The sequence below is a fragment of the Carlito syrichta genome, unplaced genomic scaffold (genome assembly GCF_000164805.1).
Source record: "Carlito syrichta isolate Samal-C Ts95f unplaced genomic scaffold, Tarsius_syrichta-2.0.1 Scaffold303673, whole genome shotgun sequence".
NCBI lineage: Eukaryota > Metazoa > Chordata > Mammalia > Primates > Tarsiidae > Carlito > Carlito syrichta.
This window is the reverse complement of record NW_007247769.1, coordinates 1058799-1074339: the sequence shown is the minus strand read 5'-3', so window position 1 is coordinate 1074339 and position 15541 is coordinate 1058799. Positions and strand designations below refer to the sequence as shown.

The following is a 15541-nucleotide window of genomic DNA, read 5'->3' as shown; positions in this document are numbered from 1 at the left end:
GATAGGGCTTTTCTTCCGGGCCTCTCCTAAGGAATGGTACCTACAGCCTCTTTGATATATAAACACTGTACTGAAACCCAGGTGGAATGACCTAGGAGTCACACATTCAGCCTGGGTACATATGCATTTAATTTGTTATTTATTTGTTTGTTTGTTTTTAGAGACGAGGTCTCACTATGCTTCCCAGACTAGTCTCGAACTCCTGGGCTTAAGCAGTCCTCCTGCCTCAGCCTCCCAAAATGCTGGGATTTCAGGCATGAGCCACCACACCTGGCCCAGCCTAGATACATATATAAACTGAGCTGCAAATGAATCTATTTCTTTTTTTATTATTATTTCCTTGGTTTTTGTAGAGATAGGGTGTTGCTATGTTGCCCAGGTTGGCCTCAAGAGATCTTCCTGCCTTAGTCTCCCAAAGTGCTGGGATTTCAGATGTGAGTCACTATGTCCAGCCCCATTTCTCATCCATTCAGTGGGGCAGCCTTCATTCTACAAAATAGAATGAGAGTTCCCCCAAATCCATTTCTAACATCCCAGAATTTATCTGCCTCAAAAGGTCTCCAAGACACTCTTTTTTTTTTTGAAAGCAGTATTTATTGAGAAGACAGAAAAGATCCCATGGCGGGAGGGGACACCTACTCTTAACTCTTGCCCCCAAGACTCTTAACTGCTGAAAAATATGAGCAAACTCTTGGCTGTTCTACCTCAGGCACTTTGTAATCTGATTCCAACCTACCTTTTAAGCTGTAGCTATAACCATTACTTACCATGAATCAAGATATAATAACAACAATAATGATAATAATACTAATAATCCTGGATGTTACCATTAAATGAATGTGTATTTTGTGCCAGTTCTTGTGTTAAGCTATTGATATATTCTCTCACTTAATCCTCACTGCACTGCTAGAATCCAACTGGGCCCAAGGAGGAACACTATATGCCAGGTGTTATGTTGTTGTGGCTGTGTCCCTCCTCCCTGTCCAGCTGAATATGGGATGTTGGTGGAAGGAGTTCTGTCTTTCTTTCTTAAAAAAAAAAAAAAGGAAAATTATTATTATTTTAATCATGGTAAAGTATGCATAACCTACAATTTACCGTCTTAATCATTTTAAGTATACAACTTGCTAGTGTTAAATGTATTCACATTGTTAGGCAACCAATCTCCAGAGTTTTTTTGATCTTGCAAAAGTGACACTCTGTACTCACTAACATACTCCCCTCTCCCAGCCCCTGGCAGTCATCATTCTACTTTCTGTCTCTAGAAGTTTGATTACCCTGGGTACCTCACAGAAGTGGAATCATAAAGTATTTGTCTTTTTGCCTGGCATATTTCACTTAGCATGATGTCCCCAAGGTTTATCCATGATGTAGCATGTAGCAAAATTTCCTTCCTTTTTAAGGCTGAATAATACTCCACTGTGTGTATATACACCACATTTTGTTTCTCCATTCATCTGTTGCTTCAACTTTTGGCTTTTGTGAACAGTGATGCTATGAACATGGCGTCCAAATATCTCTATGATACTATGCTTCTAATTCCTTTGGTTAAATACCTTGCTGGATCATATGGTAATTCTATGTTTAATTTTTTGAGAAACTTCCAGACTGTTTTCCGCAGCAGCTGTGTGATCTTACATTTTTACCAAAAGTGCACAAGGGTTCTATGTTCTTTACAACCTTGCCAATGCCTATTATTTTCTAGGGTTTTTTAAAAAATTATTTATTTGTTTTTCTAGAGGCCAAGTCTTACTATGTTGCTCAGGCTGGTCTAGAACTCTTGGGCTCAAACGATCCTCCCAAAGTGCTGGGATTACAAGTGTGAGTGACTGTGCCTAACCTTTTTTTTTTAATAGTAGCCATCTTAATGGGAGTGAGGTTATTTGTTTGTTTGTTTGTTTTGAGGCAGAGTCACACTCCGTCACCCAAGCTGGAGAGCAGTGGCATGCTCACGGACACCTCAGCGTCAACCTGGGGGCTCAGGCAATCCTCCCACCTCAGCCTTCCAAGTAGCTGGAGCTACAGCTCTCGCCAAGTTGCCCAAGTTGGTCACGAACCCGTGGGCTCAGGCAATCCTCTCCCCTCAGCCTCCCAAAGTGCCTGTAACCCCAGCAAGAGAATTGTCTGAGCCCAGGGGTTCGAGCCTGGACAACTTAGTGAGACCTCGTCTCTACAATAAAAATCAAACAAATTAGCTGGGTGTGGTGGCCCGTGTCTGTAGTTCCAGCTTCTTGGAAGGTTGAGGCAGAAGGATCACCTGAGCCCAGTAAGTCAAAGCTGCAGTGGCCATGAGCGTGCCACTGCACTCCAGCCTGGGCGACATAGTGAGACTCTAACTCAAAAAAAAATAAATTATTTCTAAACTGAGTCCAGACCCTGGCATATCAGAGTGGTTATGGAATGAATGAAAGAATGAATTCAATAAATAGTTGAGTAGATTTGTTTCCAGGGTTTGTTCAATGAAGAAACAGTATCCAGAGGTTGGTATCTTGTCCAAGTTCAAGAACCTGAACTGGAATTGTCTGACTGCAAGGCTGCATGTCTTTACGGGGCAGTGGCTTTCCTTGGAGCCACAAGGGCTTGTTCCCACCCTATCTGCCAGGCCCAGAGTCCCACCACTCTCTGTCCACTGGGTAAGCTGCTTTTCCTGAGAGTGGAGGGCAGGTCCTGCCTGGAGTCACTTTTCCAACCTGATTGCCCTCCATACAAGGCAAACAAATCCAGGAGCAAATGCAGGAGGCAGAAACCCACTGGCATGCAAAATTCAATGCAACAGCCCACTGGGGAAGCTCTGGGGGCCAGGATCCCAGCCAGCTCTCCCCTCCTACCCCCAGTGCTCAGTTGGGCAGAGCGAGTCACATTTCAGCAACACTCCCAGGACTTGAAAGCTGAAACAAGCGGCAGCCACTGCCTCGTGAGAACTCCTCCGGATGCCTGCAGGCTTATGCTGGGCTGAGTCACTTCCTCACCTTAATTCCCCTCTAATACCTTCCCTTTTTGTACAGCTTTACTCCCGGCACCACTGTCTGGGTGTGGAATGTCTGGGGAAGCTGTGCAGGTGGGTCGGCTCAGCTGTCTGCCCAGATATCACAAACTTGACTGGGGATAGAGGATGTGGGGGCAAAAGGAAAGCCAGGTTTGTCTCTGAAGCGCATCTTAATCCCTTCTGCCAGTTTGATCTCTGCAAACAGGAGCATAGGTCAATACCTCTAAGCATTCCTGAGGGGATGGTAGAGGATAGAGCAGAGGATGGAGAAGAACAGGAAATAGGGGAGAGCCATGACTGCTTTGGGTTCCAGAGCCTTCCATCCCATGCTGCTTTCTCCGGGGAAGCTCCCACCTCCCACCTCTGGGAGAACAGGCTGCATCCTGGAAGGTCAAGTTCAAGCTTATGTTATGTATGATGGTTTCCTGAATGAGTCTAAGGAGGTCTCACAATTATCCTCACTCTGCCTATTTCTGGAAGTTCTGCTGTTCCTGTTACCTGCGTGTATTCTGTCCTTGTGTCTTCAACTCAACTTCCTCTCAAGGTTTGGATCCTCTGTCTGTACATCCTTTGCCGGTACTTCCTGTTTGTCTGCCTTAGCATGGACATTCTGAGACAGAAATCAGATCAAAGTTTTAATTTTTTATTAAAACTATTCATTCACATAGTTTAAAGGGTCAAAGAGTGGTACAAGACATGAAAAAGAACCTTCTCCCTCTCCCTTATCAGAGCAACCCACCTTCAATTTTTATAGCTCATTCTTTTGGCATCTGTCTCCATTTTTCTCAGTAATATCATTTGAGTATGACTTCATGATTTTCAGTATTTGGCACTATTTATTGTCTTTCTCGCTCCCATAACCCACATACTCTTCCTGGCCCCCATTCTTCCAATAGAGTCATATAGTAATTTGATTAGAGCAATAGTCCATGTTTACATTATTACTTTAATATGATGGTAAACACTATTCCCATGTGATAGACTATGAGTGCTTCTCATTTTGTGCACAATTTTTTATTTTCTATGCAGTTAATAATTATCTTTTTTCCCCTTCTTTACTTATTTTCCTAGGTTCTCAATGCCAAATTCTTTCCATTGTTGGACTCTCCCCTCAATGCTCAGATGACATTCTACCAAATTTATTTTCTTGAAGAAATCTCTCCCACGCCTTTGGGAGGCTGAGGTGAGTGAATTGCCTGAGCCCACGGGTTCGAGACCCGCCTGGGCAACTTGGCGAGACTTCATCTCTACAATAAGTCAAAAATTAGCCAGGCATGGTAGCACGTGCCTGTAGTTCCAGCTACTTGGAAGACTGAGGCGGAAGGATCACCAGAGCCCAGCAGGACGAGGTTGCAGTGGCTGGGAGCGGCCTCTGCACTCCAGCCTGGGCGACAGAGTGAGACTCCAACTCAAAAAAATAAAATAAAATAAAATAAAATTTTAAGTTGGAGATTATTTTCATTCAGAAATTTGAAAGTATTGCTTGTCTTATAACTTGCAGTGCATCTGTTGAGACATTCAAGTCATTCTAATTCCTGACCTCTTCCCCTGTGCCTTTGGAAACTGTAGGATCTTCTCTTTGTCTTCAGTGTTCTGAATTATAATAATTTAACTGGATCAGGGTATCTTTACATCCATAGGGTCGACATTCTGTGGATCCTTTTAATCTGGAAATGTATATCTTTATGTTTCAGATAAATTTTCTTCAAGTATTTCTTTGGTCACATCACTCACTCCATTTTCCATTGTTTTTGGTTTGTTTATTTTTTCTGGAACTCCTATTATTCATTCGGAAGGTGAGAATTCCTGAATTAGTCCTCTAATTTTCTTATCTGTTCTTTCCTGTTTTCCATGTCTACACTTTTGTGCTATTTTTTGTGAGATTTCCTCAACATTGTATTCCAATCTTTTCATTGGGTTTTTTATTTCTGATATTATATTTTTAATTTTAAAGAGCTCCTTCTTGTCCTTTGAATGTTCCCATTTAGGAAAAAACAATAACATTCCATCTTGGTTTGTTAACTAGGATAAAAAAGAAAAAGAGAAAAAAATAGTATTGCGTTTTTGTCTCGGGTTTATATATTTATGTGTGGAAGTCCATACAAAACATCCCTATAAATAGACCAGGAGGGAGCAGTGGCTCACACCTGTAATCCCAGCACTTTGGGAAGCTAAGGCAGGAGGATCACTTGAGGCCAGGAGTTTGAGACCAACCTGGGCAATACAGTGAGATTAGTATCCCCTAATCTAGAGACCCTCTGGCTTACTTTCTCCTGAGAATAAACTTTTAGTCTTCTGCCACTCCTCTGGTCACTCTTGTGGTCAGGAGATGTGTGATTGTCAAACCAACCTCTTGGGAGATCCTGTAGACTGCGATTTTAGAGTCAGATGGAGATGGATTTGCATTTGAGCTCTGACATTTACTGTGTGCCTGGGAAAAGTGACAGAACCACCTTGCGCTTGGTTTTCTCACTTACAGAACAGGAAGAGTAATACCAACCTCAGAGGGTCACTCTAAGTGTTAATGACATAGCATGTAATATCCTCAGCAGGGTGCTTTCTATGTAGCAAAACCCAAAAAATGGTTGTCACTGATAGTTATTATTATTTTTTTGAGTTGGAGTCTTGCTATGTTGCCCAGGCTGGAGTGTAGTGGCATGATCACGATGATCATAGCTCACAGCAGCCTTGACCTCTTGGGCTCAGGTGATCCTTCTACCTCAGCATCCTGAGTAGCTGGGACTACAGGCACACACCACCACACCTGGAAAATTTTTTGATTTTTTTTTTTTTGAGTTCGAATCTCACTCTGTTGCCCAGGCTGGAATGCAGTGGCCTGCTCATGGCCACCACAGCCTCAACCTGCTGGGCTCAGGTGATCCTTCTGCCTCAGCCTCCCAAGTAGCTGGAGCTATAGGCACATGCCACCATGTCCAGCTAATTTTTGATTTATTCTAGAGATGAGTCTCACCAAGTTGCCCAGGCTGGTCTCAAACCCGCACACTCAGCCTCCCAAAAGTGCTAGGATTATAGGCATGAACCACTGCGCCCAGCCGATTTTATCTTTGTATTTTTGTAGAGATGAGGTCTTGCTATGTTACCCAGGCTGGTCTCGAACTCCTGGGCTCAAGCAATCTGCCCACCTCGGCCTCCCAAAGTGCTGCTGGGATTACAGATGTGAACCACTGTGCCCAGCTACTCATAGCTATTTTTATGGACACGACGGTGCTTTGTACCCCTGTTAAGTATTTCTTTCTTTTTTTTTTTTAGAGTTGGAGTCTCACTCCTTCGCCCAGACTGGAATGCAGTGGCACACATGCTCATGGCCACCCCAGTGTCGACCTTCTGGGGTCCAGCGATCCTTCCACCTCAGCCTTTCGAGTAGCCAGAACTACAGATGTGCGCTACCACACCTGGCTATTTTTTAATTTTATTGTAGAGATGAGATCTTGCCAAGTTTCCCGGGCTGGTCTTGAAGCCGCAGGCTCAAGTAATCCACTCGCCTTGGCCTCCCAAAGTGCTGGGATTACAAGTGAGCCACTAAGCCCGACCTAAGTATTTCATAATACTTGATGGACATCAGTTTTTGTACCATTCCATTATGTGAAGGCCTCCCCTTTGCCTCCCATTCCCCAGGACAGGGATGACAGATATTCACTATCTGTGTCCCCTGCTCCCTGGTGGCTGGCAAGGCTGACTGGGTGCTCCTGCAAAGGGAGAATGGAGAATCTCATCTTGGCAGCAGGGGCTGAGGCAGCACGAGGTCCACCAGCATGGTACCCAGTGTCCTAACCAGACCACACCCAGGATGTAGCCCATGTGGATTCTTTGCTGCCCATAACACTTGGGTTTTGCCCATTTTCTCATGCTGGGTTTTCAGCCTTCATGATTATTCTGTGAGCTGCCTGATATGTTTCCAGAAACATGACAAAACCAAACTTTTCCACTTCATTAGCCAGATGTGATTTCTATTTCTTGTTCCTGGGAACAATGATTAATACACCTGGTACCAAAAACAATGCAAGTTATCAAAAACAGGGCAATGAGGTTTGACACACTAGTGAGGCTAAGGACACGAAGTGAGCACACTTGTTCTCCTGGTTGCTCTCTAAGCTTAGAACAGGCAACTCATCAAAAAAAAAAAAAAAATAGTCGACATAAAGTTGAACCTCAGGAGAAAACAAAGAAGTGTGAATTGAAATAAAAAGATAATGTCTAGGTGAGGTGGCTCACTCTTATAATCCCAGAACTTTAGGAGGCCAAGAAGGGAGAATTGCTTGAAGGTAAGCATTTGAGACCAGCCTGAACAACATAGCAAGACCTAGTCTCTATTTTAAAAAATGAAAACCAATAATAATAAAAAGATACAACATTTTTGCCTGGCAAATTTGCAAATACACATAGATGTGTGTGTGTGTGTGTGTGTGTGTGTGTGTGTGTGTGTGTGTGTGTGTGTAGTGAAATTACGGCTGGCATTGGCAAGGTAGCAAAGTGTCCCCTGTGTCACAGGCAGAGTGTCCAGCCTCAGCCAGTCCCAAGGGAGTCCAAGGGGATGCTGGACCTTACTATTGTAGAAACACTATAAAGATTGCTTCCCATTGCCTGAGCAGTTTTTCTATAGGACAAGAGCAGGAACAGTTATTACTCTCATATGCATGATTTGGAAGTATGATTTGGGTGTGCCTTTTGAAAAAAATTATGGTAAAATATATAAAACAAAATTTCCACTTTAACCTTTTGTTTTTAAAACTTGGGATCTTGGCTGGACTCGGTGGCTCAGCCTGCAATCCCAACACTTTGGGAGGCCGAGGTGGAACCCAGCAAGTCAATGCTGGGGTAGCCGTGAGTGTGCCACTGCAGTCCAGTCTGGGCGATGGAGTGAGACTCCAACTCAAAAAAAAAAAAAAAAAGAGATGGGATCTTGATGTGCTGCCCAGTCTGGCTTTGAACTCTTGGGTTCAAGCGAGTCTCCTGCCTCAGCCTCCTGTGTAGCTGGGACTACCATTTTAACCATTTAAAAGTGTATAGTTCAGTGGCATTAAGTACATTCAAATTGTTGTGCAACCAATTTCCAGAACTCTTTTCATCTTGCAAAACTGAAACTCTGCACCCATTAAATAACTTCACATTTCCCCCTCCTCTATCCCTTTTCTGTTTCTACACATTCTACTACTCTAGGTGTGCCATATTGGTGAAATCACACACTATTTGTCTTTTTGCGTCTGACTTGTTTCACTGAGCATAATGTCCTCGAGGCTCACCCATATTGTAGCCTGTATCAGAATGTCCTTCCTTTTTTTTTTTTTGACTTGAAGTCTCACTCTGTCACCCAGGCTGGAGTGCGGTGGCATGCTCACGGCCACCCCAATGTCAACCTGCTGGGCTCCGGCGATCCTTCCACCGCAGCCTTCCAAGTAGCCGGAACTACATGTCCTTCCTTTTTAAGACTGAATAATATTCAGTTGTATGAACATACCACATTTTGCTTATCCACTCATCCGTCGATGGACACTTGGGCTGCTTCCACTTTTGGGCTGATGTGAATAACACTGCTATGAACATGGGTGTGGCCTGGGTGTCAACCCGGGTCACTGTCCTTTGAGATGTAAACAAAATGGACTTGAAATACACCTACAGCCCCCACTCCCCTGCCAAAATGGAAGCCTTTCTTGAAGTTGTCACAGTATTTAGGAGTGCCCTCCACCCCATGAAGACCATGATGACCCAATTTCTGGAGCACCAAGTACTGCACTGAGTGCTCCACGACTCTTACCTCTTGTAGTCCTGACAGCAGCCCCATGAGGTGGGTGAGGTCACTGCTGGCCTACTTGGGCCTTTTTGCAAATAAAGAAAAGATGCCCATTCTCCCTGGCAGGACCACAGCTTGGAAATCAGAGCAGGAACCAGATTGGAGCCCCCACTCAGGTCCTTGGCATGGCCGCCTTGCACAGGGCACAGCCTGCACAATGTATGTGATGGCCCTGAGGCAGTCATGGCTGGTAACCTGGGCTTATGGGTGAGAAAAGTGAAGTGTGGAGGTGAGCATAAACTTGGAGCCCAGGCAGAATAAGGCCTGCATTAAAATGAACATCGTATTTTTCGTATTTTCTTTCTTTCTCTTTCTCTCCCTCCTTCCCTCCCTGTGTCTCTTTTCTTTCTTTCTTTTCTTGAGTCAGCCTCTTACCCTGTCACCCAGGCTGGAGTACAGTGGCACAATCATGGCTACTGCAGCCTCAGCCTCCTGGGTTCAGGTGATTCTTCTGCCTCAACTTTCCAAGTTGCTGGAACTGCAGGCCCACACCACCATACTTGGCTATTTTTTTTTTTTTTGAGTTGGAGTTTCACTCTGTCGCCCAGACTGGAGTGCAGTGGCCGCTCCCGGCCACCGCAGCCTCGACCTGCTGGGCTATGGTGATCCTTCCGCCTCAGCCTTCCAAGTAGCCGGAATTACAGGCATGCGCTACCACGCCCAGCTGATTTTTTGGTTTATTGTAGAGATGAGGTCTCGCTGCCCAGGTGGGTCTCGAACCCTTGGCTATTTTTTAAAAAATTTATTGTAGAAATGAGGTCTCGCCATGTTGCCCAGGCTGGCCTCAAACTCTTGGGCTCAGGCAATCCTCCTGCTTTGGCCTCCCAAAGTTCTGGGATTACAAGCATGAGCCACTGTGCATGGCCCGAAAATCTTATTTTTATTTAGGTATGGTGAGACCAACAGATCAGGAAGTTGCTACCATTGAAAAGGTAGTTTATTACTCACAGTTCCCAATGGGAGTGGGCAGGCCACACCAGCAGGGCCATGTGGGGAGCACCAGGGTGGTCAGGAGGCAGAGGGGATGAAGGGAAATGCAGGTAAGGGCCTTTGATGTGTTTTGTAGGAAGGAATGGGTCAGGCAGGGTAAGCAGGCTGAGGACTGCCTAGTTTGAATAATTTCAGTGGTCTCTGAGGTGTAAACATTGTGTCTAGTTGTCTAATAGCGACAACTGGGATGATGAGGGCCAGGGAACAGTGGTGGGACACAGAAAGGAGCTGGACTCTGAACTGACTGGTTTGAAAGGCACACTCACAGACTGGGCGCCATGGCTTATGTCTGTAATTCCAGCACTTTGGGAGGCAGAGGAAGGAGGAATGCTTGAGTCCAGGAGTTCAAAACCAGCCTTGGCAACATAATAGCAAGACCTTGTCTCAACAAAAAATAAAAATGTAACTGGGTGTGTAGTGGCACGTGCCTGTAGTCCCAGAGGCTGAGGCAGAAGGATCACCTGGGTCCTGGAGGTCAAGGCTGTGGTGAGCTGTGATGGTGCCACTGCACTCCAGCGTGAGATCTTGACTCCAAAAAAAAGGAAAGAAAGAAGGAAGGAAGGAAGGAAGGAAGGAAGGAGAGAGAGAGAGAGAGAGAGAGAGAGAGAGAGAGAGAGAGAGAGAGAGAGAGAGAAAGAAAGAAAGAGAGAGAGAGAAAGAAAAAGAAAGAATCCGGGCGTAGTGGCTCACCCTATAATCCTGCACTTTGGGAGGCTGAGGTGAGTGGATTGCCTGAGTCCGCTGGTTCGAAACCCGCCTGGGCAACTTGGCGAAACCTCATCTCTACAGTAAATCAAAAAATTAGCCGGGTGTGGTAGCGTGCGCCTATAGTTCCAGCTACTTGGAAGGCAGAGGAGGAAGGATTGCCGGAGCCCGGCAGGTAGAGGCTGCAGTGGCCGGGAGCATGTCCAGTCTGGGCGACAGAGTGAGACTCCAACTCAAAAGAAAGAAAGAGAGAGAAGAGAAGAGAAGAAAAGAAAAAAGAAAAGAAAGGTACATTCACAAATGAGTCCTTTACTAAATCTCGGAATTGGCTAGCTACGGGAAGAGCAGTTCCTCTAGGGTCTGCAAAGTCCTGAGGTGTCCAAGCATCAAAGACTTGCTTCCTGAAAGGACAGAGTCCCATCCTTAACCACTCTGACATCCTTCTTGAACACCTTCTCTGATCAGTGGCTTTCAGACTTGCACTTTTCTTGCCCTTTGGCAATGGCTCCCTTTCTCTAAAGGAAACCTCGGGGCACCCAATTTATTGAAGAATGCTGCTCTGTCAGAGGAGGGGAAGGGGAGGGTCCCCACCACATGGGCACGTGTTCATTTTAGAAGCAGCCTTCAAGGCTGCCCTGGGGAGACCCTTCTGTCCCCCTTAAAGAGAGCAGAAGGTAGTGGAAGAAGGTTGGGCAGGAGCAGGGCACCTTGGAGTGACCACTCGGCGGCTGTGTGACCATGGGTGACCATACTCCCTTCTCTTCTTTTTAAAACACCTTTATTGAGACATAATTAATATAGCATACAATTTAACCATTTAAAGTGTATGATTCATTGGTTTTTAGTATATTCACATAATTGTACATCTATCACAATTTTAGAACATTTTAATCACCCTTAAGAGAAACATCAGCTATCCCTTCACGCCCATTTCCTTATTCCCCCAACCCTTGGCAACCATTAAGCTACGTTCTGTCTCTGTATATTTTCCTGTTCTGGAAATTTCACATAAATGGAATCATTGAACATGTGGCACTGTTTGTGACTGTGCTGGCTTCTTTTGCTTAGCATAAGATTTTCAAAGTTAATCCATGTTGTAGCCTACATCAGTACTTCATTCCTTTTTTGTGGCTGAATATTATTCCATTGCATAGACATATCACATTTTGGTTACCCATTATCATTTGATGGATGTTTGGGCTGATTCTGCTTTTGGGTACTATGAATAATGCTGCTACGGACATTGTGGTAAGTTTTCATGTGGATGTTTTCATTTCTCAAGTATGTGCCTAAGAGTGGAATGGCTAGGTCAGGGGGTGTCTGTGTGTTTAATTTTTTGAGGAACTGCAGAACTGTGTCCCCAAGTGGCTGCACCATTTGACATTCCCATCAACAGTGTAGGAGGGTTCTGATTTAAACATTCTTACAAATGCTTGTATTCCTTTTTTTTTTTTTTGAGTCAATGTTTCACTCTGTCACCCTGGCTGGAGTGTAGTGGCACGATCATGGCTCACCATAGCCTTGACCTCCTGAGCTCAGGTGATCCTTCTGCCACATCCTCCCAAGTAGCTACGACTACAGGCACATGCCACCATGGTCGACTAATTATTTTAGTTTTTTTTTTTTGTAGAGACGAGGTCTCGCTATGTTGCCTATGCTAGTCTCAAGTAGTTTTCCCACCTCAGCCTCATAAAGTGTTGGGATTACAGGTGTGAGCCACTACAGCCAGCATTGTTTTTTTGAATTGGAGTCTCACTCCATCGCCCAGGCTGGAGTGCAGTGCTATGCTCACGGCCATCACAGCCACTCCAGTGTCAACCTGCTCAGCTCCAACAATCCTTTTGCCTCAGCCTTCCAAGCAGCCAGAACTACGGGTGTGCGCTACCACACCTGGCTAATTTTTTTTTTTTGCAGTTTTGTAACTTTATTTGATGTTCTTGACAGTCAGTGATTAGTTTTCATCCACATTGACTGTCTGTAGGTTTTTGAAAGTGGTAACAGGGACATAGGTCACCAAATTATAAAGCTTGTTTGGTGAGTCATCATCCTCATTTTGTTTCCTGGACAACCATACATGGATACGGTACGGGACATTCCTTATTCCTTTGGCCCAGACAGCTTTGTTGAGCCTGGTATCAATGCGTACATCTGGAGTCCCCATCTCCTTCATGGCAAATTTTCGGATCTCTTTGAGTGCCCGAGGGGCACGCTTCTTGAAGCCCACTCCATGGATGCGCTTGTGAATGTTGATGGTGTATTCTTGGGTCACGACCTCATTGATGGCAGAACGGCCCTTCTTCTTCGTGCCATCCTTCTTTGCGGGTGCCATTCTGTCGGGCCCAAGTTGGAAAGGAAGTAATTTTTGATTTATTGTAGAGACGAAGTCTCGCCAAGTTGCCTGGGCTGGTCTCGAACCCATGGGTTCAGGCAATCCACTTGCCTCGGCCTCCGAAAGTGCTGAGATTATAGGCTGAGCTACTGAGCCAGGCTTGTTTGTCTTTTTGTGAGGAGGTATCTCGTTGCGTGTGCGTGTGTGTTTAAGACTAGTCATGCAGTAGTGACAAGGAGAAAGAACAGGAGTCTGAGCTGTGTCTCCTTGTGAACTCTCCATTAAGATAACTCCCTCCCTTTGGACTAGCCTCACTGTGACTGTGCATGTTCCCGATGACTCACCTGACCTCACTTCTCTTTGCAAAGGCAGAATCCAGAGGTTTCTCAAGGGCCCCAAGGGCTGCCCTCACACCACCCTCTCTTCCTTTTCCTCTCCCTCACCAGGTCCCAAGCCGCCACTCACAGCAGTGACCCTCCAGGGTTGTGAGGGAAATGCTTCATGCACTCAGAGCGTCATGCTAGAGGGACCTTCGTCTTCATCCAGTCCAAGCTGCCAAGCTATTTTGCAGGTGAGGAAACCGGGCCCCGAGGGGGATGATGCTCACCTCAGGGCACTCAGCCTGCTAGTGGCAGAGCTGGATTGAGATCGGAGAACCCAGACTTGCTTAGGAAAGCCGGAGAGCCCTGTGCTTGATGCTCAGCCACTGCGTGACTGTGGGTCGCTTTCTGAACATTTCTGAACAGCAGTTTCCTCCCTTGTATGATGGAGATAATACCTACCATATGGGGTTGTTTTGAGGATTTAAAATATTTAACCCAGCCAGGCGTGGTGGCTCACACCTGTAATCCCAGCACTTTGGGAGCCTGAAGTAAGAGGATTGCTTGAGCCCAGGGGTTTGAGACCAACCTGGGTAATTTGGTGAGACCTTGTTTCTACAATGAATAAAAAAAAATTAGCCAAGCGTGGTGGCATGCGTCTGTAGTTCCAGCTACTTGGAAGGCTGAGGTGGAAGGATTGCCTGAGCCCAGCAAGTCAGGGTGCGGTTGCTGTGAGCATGCCACTGCACTCCAGCCTGGGTGACAGAGTGAGACTCTGACTCAAAAAAAATAAAATAAAATATTTAACCTAGTGAATGCTCAATTACTTATTTAGTATTAATTTTGGAAAAATTGATACATATCTATGATAAAAAGAAATTCAAACAGTACAAAGGGGCATATGAGAGGGACTTCCCAAAAAACTGAATTATCTTTTGGAGGAAGGGGCATATGAGAGGGACTTCCCAAAAAACTGAATTATCTTTTGGAGGACGGGCCCCTTGTAGTACACTCAGAATTTGTTCCTCTGGATCAATGGGCCAACCAAAGTGTTGTATCTGGAAGTTCTGAGACGGTTGTGTCATGATTTGCAGAAGAAACATCCTGAGTTGTGGCAAACAGGTGACTGGTTCTTCAACTGTGACAACACAGCTACCCACACCGCGCTGAGTGTTCAGCAGTTTTTGACAAAAATCGGCGTGACCCCCATGCTCCACCCTCCCTATCCACCTGATCTTGCCCGGAGGGACTTTTTTTTGTTCCCCTGAATGAAAAAAAATCCTCAAAGAGAAATGTTTTGCTGATGTGGAAGAGGTGAAGCAAAGATGGCAGAAGCACTAAAAGGCATCAAAATGGATGAGTTCAAAAACTGATCTGAGCAGCGGAAAAAGCATCTCGATCGGTGTATTGCATCAAGCAGAGAGTACTTTGGAGGTGACTGAAGCTTAAACATACAAGAATAAACACACAATTTTTCAATAAATAAATTATGTGTTTTGAAGTTCCCCCTTCGTACAGTAAAAAATAAATCTCCTTCCCCCACCCCCATCCTGGGCACTGCTGTTATGACTCGTTTCTTGTCTTTCCTTTCAGATCTCTTCAGTGCATGTAATAGAAGTTATTCATCACATGGGACCCTAGAGTCAGTGGAGATCATTAACTTGCCTGCTTTTCTAGCTGGTCTTTCCCGCTTTCCCCTTTCACTCCCCTTCTTGTACCAGCACACAGACCGTAAGCTCCCTTATTTGTCTAGCTCCCCCTTCCAAGCCCCCTTCACCTGGTAATGATTTCCTAGAGTCTCCCAGGGGTCTCCATGGGGACTTTTCCTGTTCCAGTCTCCATGGCAACTCTTCAGGTTGCCATGGTGACACTTAAGTGATTATTTGGAGACCCTTAAATAAATCACCCGTGGTGGTATATGCTAGAAGCTTTTGGCTCAGGCTCTTGTGTTTGGGGCCAGGGTTGGGGCCCAGGCCCAAGGCAGAAATGGAGGGCGGGGGGGAGGCGGTGGTCAGGGCCTGTTGCCCTTGGTCTAGCCCTGTGAGGGGCCCTTTCTGGGCAAAGTTGGAATTGAGCCTTTTGCAAAGTGGTGCAAGGACAAGAGGCAGTCGGGCTTGGGCAGACCTCGGAGAGGGAGATCCCGCAACAAGGACATCTTAACTGGGCTGTGGGCCTAATATTAGGGAGCTCTGCAGTGACCGAGCAAGGATTCCAGCCCAGGCCTGCCGAATTCTAAGAGGGAATGTAAGACTCCTTCATGTATTCATTTATTTGAGCAATATGTTTAAAGCAGTTACTACATGCTAGGCACTGTGGTAAGCATTTAATAAAACAAACAAAACCCCGTCTTCATGGGGCTTACATTCGACTGGGGGAGAGACAGACCACAAAAAAGCAAGTGA

At 45.5% G+C, this 15541-nt stretch overlaps 1 pseudogene across 1 annotated transcript; it reads right to left on the bottom strand.

The window, feature by feature from the left end:
• Window positions 1-12388: 12388 nt before the first annotated feature.
• On the bottom strand, window positions 12389-12848 carry LOC103261377 (annotated as a pseudogene). The gene has a single exon (XR_504352.2). The product of XR_504352.2 is annotated as a 60S ribosomal protein L31 pseudogene (transcript).
• Between the last annotated feature and the right edge of the window lie 2693 nt (window positions 12849-15541).